Source organism: Bufo bufo, chromosome 4, assembly GCF_905171765.1.
Source record: "Bufo bufo chromosome 4, aBufBuf1.1, whole genome shotgun sequence".
NCBI classification, from domain to species: Eukaryota; Metazoa; Chordata; class Amphibia; order Anura; family Bufonidae; genus Bufo; species Bufo bufo.
In genome coordinates, this window is record NC_053392.1 from 439,321,359 (window position 1) to 439,331,226 (window position 9,868).

Below are 9,868 nucleotides of genomic sequence, written 5' to 3' on the forward strand. Positions count from 1 at the left end.
TAAACAAGCGCCTGCACATTGAAGAACCAGGGGCCGGAGCTGCCGGAAAAGACAAGTCTGCGGCGCTCCGGTCCTCTGCTAAGAAAGGTGTTATTGCACCGGAACATGTGGGGATGTACATCGCCGCTGGACACGCCCCCTCTGTCTCTGCCTCCTCCTCCAGCGCTGAATTAAGTGCTGGGGAGGGGAGGAGCATGGTCATCAGTGCCCAGGTCTTAAGGGCAGTAGGAGGGGGCGGGGGCTTGGCCGGTGGCGATGAAAGTGTCTGTGTAAATAATAATAAAGTAATTAATAATAAAGTTAAGGAAAATAAAGACAAAGGTAATAAAGATAATAAAGGAAATGTGATGACATATGCTGCACCAGCTGTCCCAGCAGGGGGAGAGGGTGTATGTGAGCAGGGTGGTGGTAGGGGTGTTGGTGAGGGTGCTGCGTTGGGTCCCAAAGGTGGGATGGATGCTGGGAGTCGGCGGGCTGTCGCTGAAAAAGTGTCGGCTGCGGCTCCTGGTGTTCACCTTCCGGAGGGATCCGATGTGGCATCCGGTACTAGTGTAATGGGGGGGGCGGTTCGGTTGCCCCTCCCGCGGCCGTAACACCTGGCAGAAGTTATGCCAGTGTGGCTGCAGCTGTGGGGGGGGAGGGGCTGGCTTCTTTGGCTTCCTCGCTCTCAGGGTCTGGTAATGGTGACTTGCAGCGGCGACTGCTGGAGGCCCTCAAAAAGGGGGATAGCTCCTTTTCCATAGAGGGGAAGAAGGTGGAATGTTCATTCTGGTTCAACAGACATGACGTTCGGACCTTCCGAGAACAGGACGGGGGCGAGACCACCTGGTCTTCACCCACAACCGGCCCTGGAGCCAGACGGAATGTGGTCTGTCTCAAGTGGAGTAGCGATGAAGCTTGCCCTACTAGAAAGAGGGTGGTGGAGCTCCTGCTTGGGATGGGTTTCCAGGCTACTGACATCTTTGCCTTGATCCATCCTTTTGACTCCAAGGAGTTTGACATCAGCTTTGTCCTTCCGGAGGGGCTTGAGCTCTTCTGGTCCGGATATGAGCTGGTGAAGAACATGCCGGACTGGCGTGGTTTCGTTGCAAAAGCGATAACCCGCCAGAATGAGGTCAAGAGAGTGACCGTGCTGACCCGTAATGGTCTCTCTTGTATTGACATCATGACCTGGCTGGGTAGGTATGGAGAGGTCCAGGGAATACCAGCTAAAAACCTGGATGAGTTTGGCATTTGGTCGGGTGCCTGGACGTTTAATATCAAGCTTAGGCGTCTGGGCAGTACAGTTTCCCACATTCCATCATCTGCCTTTATCGGCCGAGACAGGATCTTGGTTTTCTACAGGGGGCAGCCTAAGCTCTGTCACAAGTGCGGCAGCCCCACACACTTCAGCGCCAGCTGCCAAGTGCAGAAGTGCGCGTTATGTGGGGGGACAGGTCATCTAGCTGCATCTTGTGAGGAGATTAGATGCAACCTGTGTGGGGAGCTCGGGCACCCCTTCAGTCGCTGTCCTCTCTCTGAGGCCAATGCGGCCCGAGCTCGTGCAGGAGCGGGCCAAGAGGTCCCTTTGGCTGAGGCGGGTACTGGCAAAGGCAGTGGAGTTAAGGGGTCAGTGAGGAACCTGAACAACCCGTCCCGGCAGAGGCGGAGAGAGAGGCGTCAGGCGGAGAGGGAGGGGGAAGAACCCCGTCCTGGGGTGATGCCCGCTCCTTCCCAAACGACTGCCCCTCCTGAATCCGAGACCCTAGGGGGCAGTGAGCTGGAGGAGGAGATTGAGAGACTGGATCGGGCCGAAGAGACTCTGTCCTCGCACTACGAAAGTTCTGCAGAGGGTAGTGGGGCAGAGTCCCAAAGTAGACGGAAACGGCGTACTAAAAAAAGATCTAGCCCGACCAAAGTTGCCAAGGAAGGTGTAACCGGCTCCCCTCTGGAGCTCTCCAACCGGTACCTCATCTTGGATGAGACCTCTGCCTCCTCTGCTGAGAAGGGGGTTGAAGGTGAGGGGCCGGGGGCGAAGGAGGGAGAGCCTTCAGGGGGCCCCGCGCCCCCCTCTGGTGGGGATGCAAGGTCCTCAGGAGGGGTGGCCCTGAGACTGAGAAAGCCAGGAGCGGTGGGCAGAGGGAGGTGGTGGTGGCAGAGATGGATACCACTATCTCCCTCAAGAGAGGTCGTGCTGCTCTAGAAGGCAGCCCCGGGAGGGGGGAGAAGGATGGGAATAAGGCCGTCTAATTTAACTACTCTTTATGGCGGTACCCGCTCTGCTGACTCTGGCGACCACTTGAACAGGCCACTGTCAGATATTTAGGCCCTGGCACCCAGACAGAGGAGAGAGGTCCCATAGCAGAGAATCAGGCTTCATGTCATAGCAGAGAATCAGGCTTCATGTCACCCACCACTGGAACAGGCCACTGTCAGATATTTTTAGGCCCCGGCACCCAGACAGAGGAGAGAGGTCCCATAGCAGATAATCAGGCTTCATGTCACCCACCACTGGAACAGGCCACTGTCAGATATTTTTAGGCCCCGGCACCCAGACAGAGGAGAGAGGTCCCATAGCAGAGAATCAGTTTTCATGTTACCCACCACTGGAACAGGCCACTGTCAGATATTTAGGCCCCGGCACCCAGACAGAGGAGAGAGGTCCCATAGCAGAGAATCAGGCTTCATGTCATAGCAGAGAATCAGACTTCATGTCACCCACCACTGGAACAGGCCACTGTCAGATATTTTTAGGCCCCGGCACCCAGACAGAGGAGAGAGGTCCCATAGCATAGAATCAGGCTTGGGCGTGTCTGGTGCCTGCAGCTGCGGTAATCAGACGTGTGCTGAGAGAGCTCCTGAACTTCCAGAGACTTCCAGGGTGATTTTTCCATCTGCTTGCTTTCCATCCCCTGTGATGAGATCCAGACTTGCGGGGAGTTTTTCCATCTCTCCCCAGCCCAGGCCCTGCCTCTCCCTTGGGAGCATGTAGGGCCCTGTGGCAATGGCATCCAGGAAGGGAACTACAGCGACCGGCAAGGAGTGACGACGGCGAGGGGGTAGTATCATCAGGACGTGGCAGAGGCAGCCGAGTCCCCCCTGAGGACCTGAAGTCGCAAGCAGAGGATCAGGAGGTGTCGTCCCAGGTAGGTTGGGGGTCCCAGAGGGAGAGGGAGACCACCCAGACCTACAGCTCCCGCGTGGCATACCACCTCCATAAATTCAAGGAGCTGGGACGACACCTCAAGAGCCTAAGCCAAGAGCTGAAACTGCTTAGGGCAAAGGCCAATGTTACGAGCAATAAGAAAAGAGCCCCAAAACAGCTGGAATCCCCTGTCCAGTTCCAGAACTTTGTTTTTGGTGATGAGCTGCTAGAAGAAACCAGCAAAGAAAAGAAGAAAAACAAGAAAAACAAGAACAAGAGCAAGAATAAGAAAAAACAGCAGGCAGTGGAGACACACTTCATCTATGTCCCTGCGGAGCACTTGGTGCAGGCTGAAAAGTCTGTGCCAGGTACTCCGCAGGTTAGTGTCCCCAATTCACTGCCTGTTAATACTCAATCCAAGATGGGGCCGAATGCCGACATAGGAGGTAAAAGAGGCGGCAAAGATCTAGTTCAAGCGGGAGCCTCGGGTGCTGATGGCCACTCCCCAGTGGGAGGGGGGGGTGGTCCGGCGCTGGAGTTAGCTCCCGTGAAGGAGGTGGCCCCGCTCGCCGCTCTGGCTACTGCCCTGCCTGCCGTTCCGGTATGTAGGGTGGTGCTGGGGCGGTGTGATGGGAGCACCGTCCCTCCCACACAAGGCGGTGACAGCCCTGAGTCTCCGCCTGCGGTTGCGAAAGTGCGGCGGAGATCAGGGGAAGCAGCAGCGAGTGAGGCTGGAGGTGCGGCTGGGCTGCCTCCAATCGGCGCGCATGTGGGCGTGGCCGGGGAGGTGCCCGGCCGTGCTTCCGGATGCGCTCCTGGTGTTGTGAGTGAGTGCGCAGGCGCAGTGAGTAAGCGCCTGCGCACTGAAGAATCAGGGGCCGGAGCTACCAGAAAAGAGTTGTCTGGGGCACTCCGGTCCTCTGGTAAGGCGGAAAAGAAAGGAAAGGAAGGGTATATTACTCCAAAATATATGGCCATGTACGTTGCCACTGTCTCTGCCTCCCCCTCCAGCGCTGAATTAAGTGCTGGGGAAGGGAGAAGTGTGGTAACCTATGCCCAGGTCCATGGGGCAGCGGAGGTGGGGAGGGGCATGGCCAGGGGCGGTGACAGTGGCAATGTTCATACTGTTAAAAATACTGTTAAAAGGGCTGATGAAAATAATAAAAATAATGATATGGTGACACCTGCTGCACCAGCTGTCCCAGCAGGAAGAGAGGGTGAATGCAAGCAGGGTGTTGGTAAGGGTGTTGGCGGAGAAGGTGCTGCATTGGGTCCCAAAGGTGGGAGGGATGCTGGGGGTCAGCGGACCGTCGCTGAGAAAGCGGCAGCTGCGGTTCCTGGTGTCCGCCCTCCGGCGGGGGGTCCAGTGTGGCATCTGGTACTAGTATAGTGGGGGGGGGGGGGGGGGGGGCGGTTCGATTGCCCCTCCTGCGGCCGTAACACCTGGCAGAAGTTATGCCAGTGTGGCTGCGGCCGTGGGGGGGAGGGGCTATCCTCGTTGGCTTCCTCATTCCCAGGAGTCGCGGTTGGTGACTTGCAACGGCGACACCTGGAGGCCCTCAAAAGGGGGGAGAGTTCAATGATAGTAGAGGGTGAGAAGGTGGACCTATCCTTATGGATAAGGCTACTTTCACACCTGCGTTTGGTGCGGATCCGTCTGGTATCTGCACAGACGGATCCGCACCAATAATGCAAACGCTTGGATCCGTTCAGAACGGATCCGTTTGCATTACCATGAACAAAAAAAAAATATAAAAAATTATTATTTTTTTTTTTTGTTCATGATAATGCAAACGGATCCGTTCAGACTTTACATTGAAAGTCAATGGGGGACGGATCCGTTTGAAAATTGAGCCATACTGTGTCAACTTCAAACGGATCCGTCCCCATTGACTTACATTGTAAGTCTGGACGGATCCGTTCGCCTCCGCACGGCCAGGCGGACATCCGAACGCTGCAAGCAGCGTTCAGGTGTCCGTCTGCTGAGCGGAGCGGAGGACAAACGCTGCCAGACTGATGCATTCTGAGCGGATCCGCCTCCACTCAGAATGCATTAGGACTGGACGGATCCGTTCGGGGCCGCTTGTGAGAGCCTTCAAACGGAACTCACAAGCGGAGCCCCGAACGCTAGTGTGAAAGTAGCCTAAACAGGCATGGCCTGCAAGCTTTCCGAGAGGAAAAGGGGGGCGAGACCACCTGGTTCCTGCCCACAACCGGCCCTGGGACCAGACCTAATGTAGTCTGTCTCAAGTGGAGAAGCAATGATGCCTGCCCTACGAGAAGTGCGCGATGTGTGGAGGGACAGGTCACCTTGCCGCAACTTGTGAGGAGATTAGGTGCAACTTGTGTGGTGTGCTCGGACACCCATTTAGTCGCTGTCCCCTCTCTGAGGTCAATGCGGCCCGAGCTCATGCAGGAGTGGGCCGGGAGGTCTCTTCGGCTGAGGCGGGTGCTGGCGGAGACAGTCAAGTTAAGGGGTCAGTGAAGACCAAGAGCGGTCCGTCCCGGCAGAGGCGGAGGGAGAGACGCCAGGCAGAGAGGGAGCAGAAGGAACCCCGCAACAATGGGGTGATGTCTGCCCCTCCCAAAGTGGCTGACTCCCGTAGTTCGGAGACCCTAGGGGACAGGGAGCTAAGGGCGGAGACCAGGAGACTAGAACGAGCCGATGAGACCCAGTCTTCACACTACGAAAGTGCAGCAGAGGGTAGTGAGACTGGGTCTAACATCAATAGAAGGAAACGGTACTCAAAAAAAAAGAGCCCGACCAAAGTAGCCAGGGAAGGCGAAACCGGCTCCCCTCTAGAGCTCTCCAACCGGTATCTCACTTTGGATGAGACCGCTGCCTCCTCTTCATCTGAGGGGGAGGTAAGAAGTGGGGTACCGGGGGCAAAGGAGGGAGGGCCTTCAGGAGGCCCCGTGCCCCTCTCTGGTGAGGATGTAAGGTCCCCAGAAGAGGAGGCAAATCCGATTCCTGGAACTGAGAAAGCCAGGGGCGGTACGCAAGAGGGAGCAGTGGTGACAGATGGAATGGACACCACCGTCTCCCTCAAAAGAGTGCGTGCCGCTTTAGAGGATAGCCCCGGGAGGGGTAAGAAGGTTGAGGACATCTAGCTTAAACACCAAGTATGGCGGTACCCACTCAGCTGACACTGGCGACCATTAATGTCGCCAGCATTAAATCTGATGCGGCTCGTTACACAGCCTTTGATTTTTTTCAGCCGAGTTGAAGCTGATGTTTTATTTTTGCAGGAGACCAGACTGTCAAACTTGGCAGAAGTCCATAAGGCGAAGAGGGAGTGGAGATCTGGGCCTTCCTTCTGGTCTCTTGCGGCTGAGCCGTATAGCGGAGTGGCGGTTCTTTTCACCGTACCGGTAGAATGCCGACGGGTGGTTGAGCTGGAAATGGGGAGGTGTTTGATCTTGGATATCCTCATGAAGGGACAGGAACTGCGCCTGATCAATATCTATGGGCCCCAGTCCAGGTGGGACAGGAAATGTCTCTTTATGAGGATCAAGCCTTTCCTTTTTACAAGCCGGCAAGTGGTCTTTGGTAGGGACTTTAACACCATCATGAGGTCCCAAGATAGGGGAGGCACCAGAGACCGGCTGGCTTATGATAGTATAGCTTTAAATAGGATAGCTAGTGAGGCTCGTCTGGTGGATGTCCACATTAGGCACACCCCAGACCACGGGGGTTTCACTTTCTATAGAGGAGATAGGATTAGGTCTAGAATAGACAGGGTTTTTTTGAAGGAGGAGGCTACTTTCTCGCCCTTAAGGGTTGTGGAGGTAGAATTCTCCAACCACTGTCTGATTATGTTCTCTCTGAATATTTCAGAATCCCCCCAAATGGGAAGAGGTTACTGGAAGCTGAATGCGGGAGTCCTGGAGGAAGCAGAGGTGAGACAATCCTTTGAGGACTTTCTTCAGAGTCAGGTAGCTTTGCTGGATCTCTGTGACACTAAGTCAGAGTGGTGGGAGGTATTCAAAGACCGGGCCGCAAAGTTCTTCCGCCAGCTCTCGAGCCTCAGGTCCCTGGACAGGTACCGCCTGTATCAGGGTCTGAGGAGGAAACTCGAAGATCTGGTCTCGACTGGAGGTTGCCGCGAGGATATCTCCAGGGTGAAATCTTTGCTCAAGAGGTGCCAGTATGATAGGCACACATCTTTAGTTTTTGAGAGGGACTTCGGAAGGTACCGCTCGCCCGACCCCTACAGAAACTGTAAGATGTCAGTGAAGAGTAAGTTATTGACAGAACTGGTTGACAGTACGGGTTCCCTGAACAGGTCCAGATCAGGGATCCTGGAAGTCGTCAGATCCTTTTACTCGTGCCTCTTGGGAAAGAGGGATTTGGATCGGGACAAGATGTCGGCTTTCCTTGCTGAAATCACCACTGAGTCAGAAGCTCACCTCTCTTTTGACGTTTTGGTAGAAGAGATCAGGAAGGAGGAAGTTATCCTGGCAGTGGAAGGGTTAGCTCTGAAGAAGTCGCCAGACCCGGATGGCTTAACATCCGAGTTTTATAAGACCTTTAAGGACTCTTTATGTCCCCTCTTGACTGAGGTATTCAATGAGTGTCTATCCTCGGGCACTCTGCCTCAGTCAATGAGGAGGTCAGCCCTGATCCTCCTATCAAAGGGTAAAGATCCGAGCCGTATTGAGAACTGGCGTCCCATAGCACTTCTCAATACGGACAGAAAGATTCTGGCCAAGATACTGTTTAACAGGCTGGTGAAATTTGCGCCTCAACTCCTTTCGGTGGCTCAGCATTGCTCGGTTCCAGGCCGCAGCACTTTTAGTGCTGTGCTCGGTGTCCGAGAGGCAGTGGAACAGAGTAGAGCAGACCACTGGAGGGGGTACATGCTGTCCTTAGATCAAGCAAAGGCATTTGATCGGGTGAACCATGAGTACCTCTGGTCGGTCCTTCTGAAGTATGGCCTGCCAGGGGGGTTTGTCGATTGGTTAAAGATCTTGTATGCGGGGGCGGAGAGTTTCCCGCTTGTGAACGGTTGGTCTGGCTTCCCTTTTGAGGTTGGGTCTGGCGTTCGCCAGGGTTGTCCTTTGAGCCCGCTTTTATACGTGTTTGCGATTGATCCCTTTCTTAAGAGGGTCAATCGTGGACCGTTGGCGGGAGTCGGGATGGATCCGTCGGCGCCGGAAGCCACTCTGAGGACAGTAGCGTATGCCGACGACGTCACCATTTTCGTGTCCTCGAAAGGGGAGGCGGAATACGTGATGTCTGAGGTGGACCGCTACTCGGAGGCATCCGGGTCCATGATTAACCTGGATAAGTGTGAGAGTCTCTGGCTGGGAGGGGGCGATCCAGCTTTCGATCTCCCGGACACCCTCCCAGAGCCCCAGTCGTCAGCCATTTCGGCATCCATTTCGGCCATGGGGATTATCCCACCCAAAATTGGGACGACAGGCTTAAGATCGCCGCTCAGAAGGTCGACCAGTGGAAGGGCTGGTCTTTGACCCTCAGGGAAAGGGTGCACCTGATCAAAGCTTTTCTGCTCCCTTTGTTGATCTATTTGGGCAGTGTGTGTATCTTGCCAGAGCCTCTCTGGACTCGGGTTTACAGTCTGTTTTTCCAGCTCTCTGGGGGAATAGACTGAACCTGATCAAGAGGGAGGTGACTTACCGCACGAGGAGACTAGGGGGGTTATCTATGGTCAACCCCGTGGTGTTTTTTGTGAACACATTTGTTAAGGTCAATCTGGCAAGCCTCTGGATGGAGAGGGCTTCTCCGTGGGTAGTCTCCTGCCGGGGGTGGTTTCGGCCTTTCTTCCAGGAATGGGGGACAGGAGGACAAGTGAAGGACTTGCGTATGCCTCATGGATATCTTCCGGCTTACGTCACCCCGATTCTGAAGGTAATCCGCCGGTGGGGTTTGGAGGTAGGGGAGATCAGGACTCTGTCAAGGAGGTCCCTTGACGAGAGGGTCTTGTTGTCCCACTTCCAGAAGCCCCTGGCCCTCAAGGATTGTCCAAGCCGGGATCTAGACAAGGGGTTACAGTTGCTAAATTCTGCAAGGATCCCCTTGAAGTTTTGGGATTTGAGTTGGCGCTGCTTTCACGGGAGGCTGTATGTAAGGGACAATCTGAAGTACAGGAACTCTGATGAAAGGGGTTGTCCCCGGGAGGAGTGCTGCTCCATACTGGAAAGTATGGAGCACTTCCTGCTTCAGTGTCCCTTTAATACAGAGGTGTACAAACGGGTGGGAGCTTCCATTGGCTGGCCTAGGCTAGCCAGCTTCTCCTATGCGGAGTGGGCCTATGGAGTGCTCAGAGACCTGGGCAGAAGGGACCTGTGCACATGTTTTTTAGTTAGCATAGTGGTTGGGTACTACACGTGGAACACACAGTGTTTAGTTTCAACAAGGCAGAAAGTCCTCCCAGTGGATGAGGTGTGTAGGAACATTCTGGGGGACCTGGTGAAGGTACGTTCTCTTGAGTACGAAAGACTGGGTACCAGCAGGGCCTCTCTCCTCTGGAGAGGTTTTGCTTTTAGTGTACCATAGCCTAGTAGTACTCTTCCTGGTGGTGGGCTGATACTCTCACCATAGATTTTTGTTTTGGATAAAGTGTATGGTTTTGAAAGGCTTGCAAAGGCTGAACATGTTCCTTCGGGAGTGGTTATGTGTGGTTGTAGTAATGTTTATTGTATGTTTATTGTATGGTATATTGTATATATTGTGTATATTATGTTGAAGGATAGGGTAAGCGGGGGTTAGTTAGTTAGGTT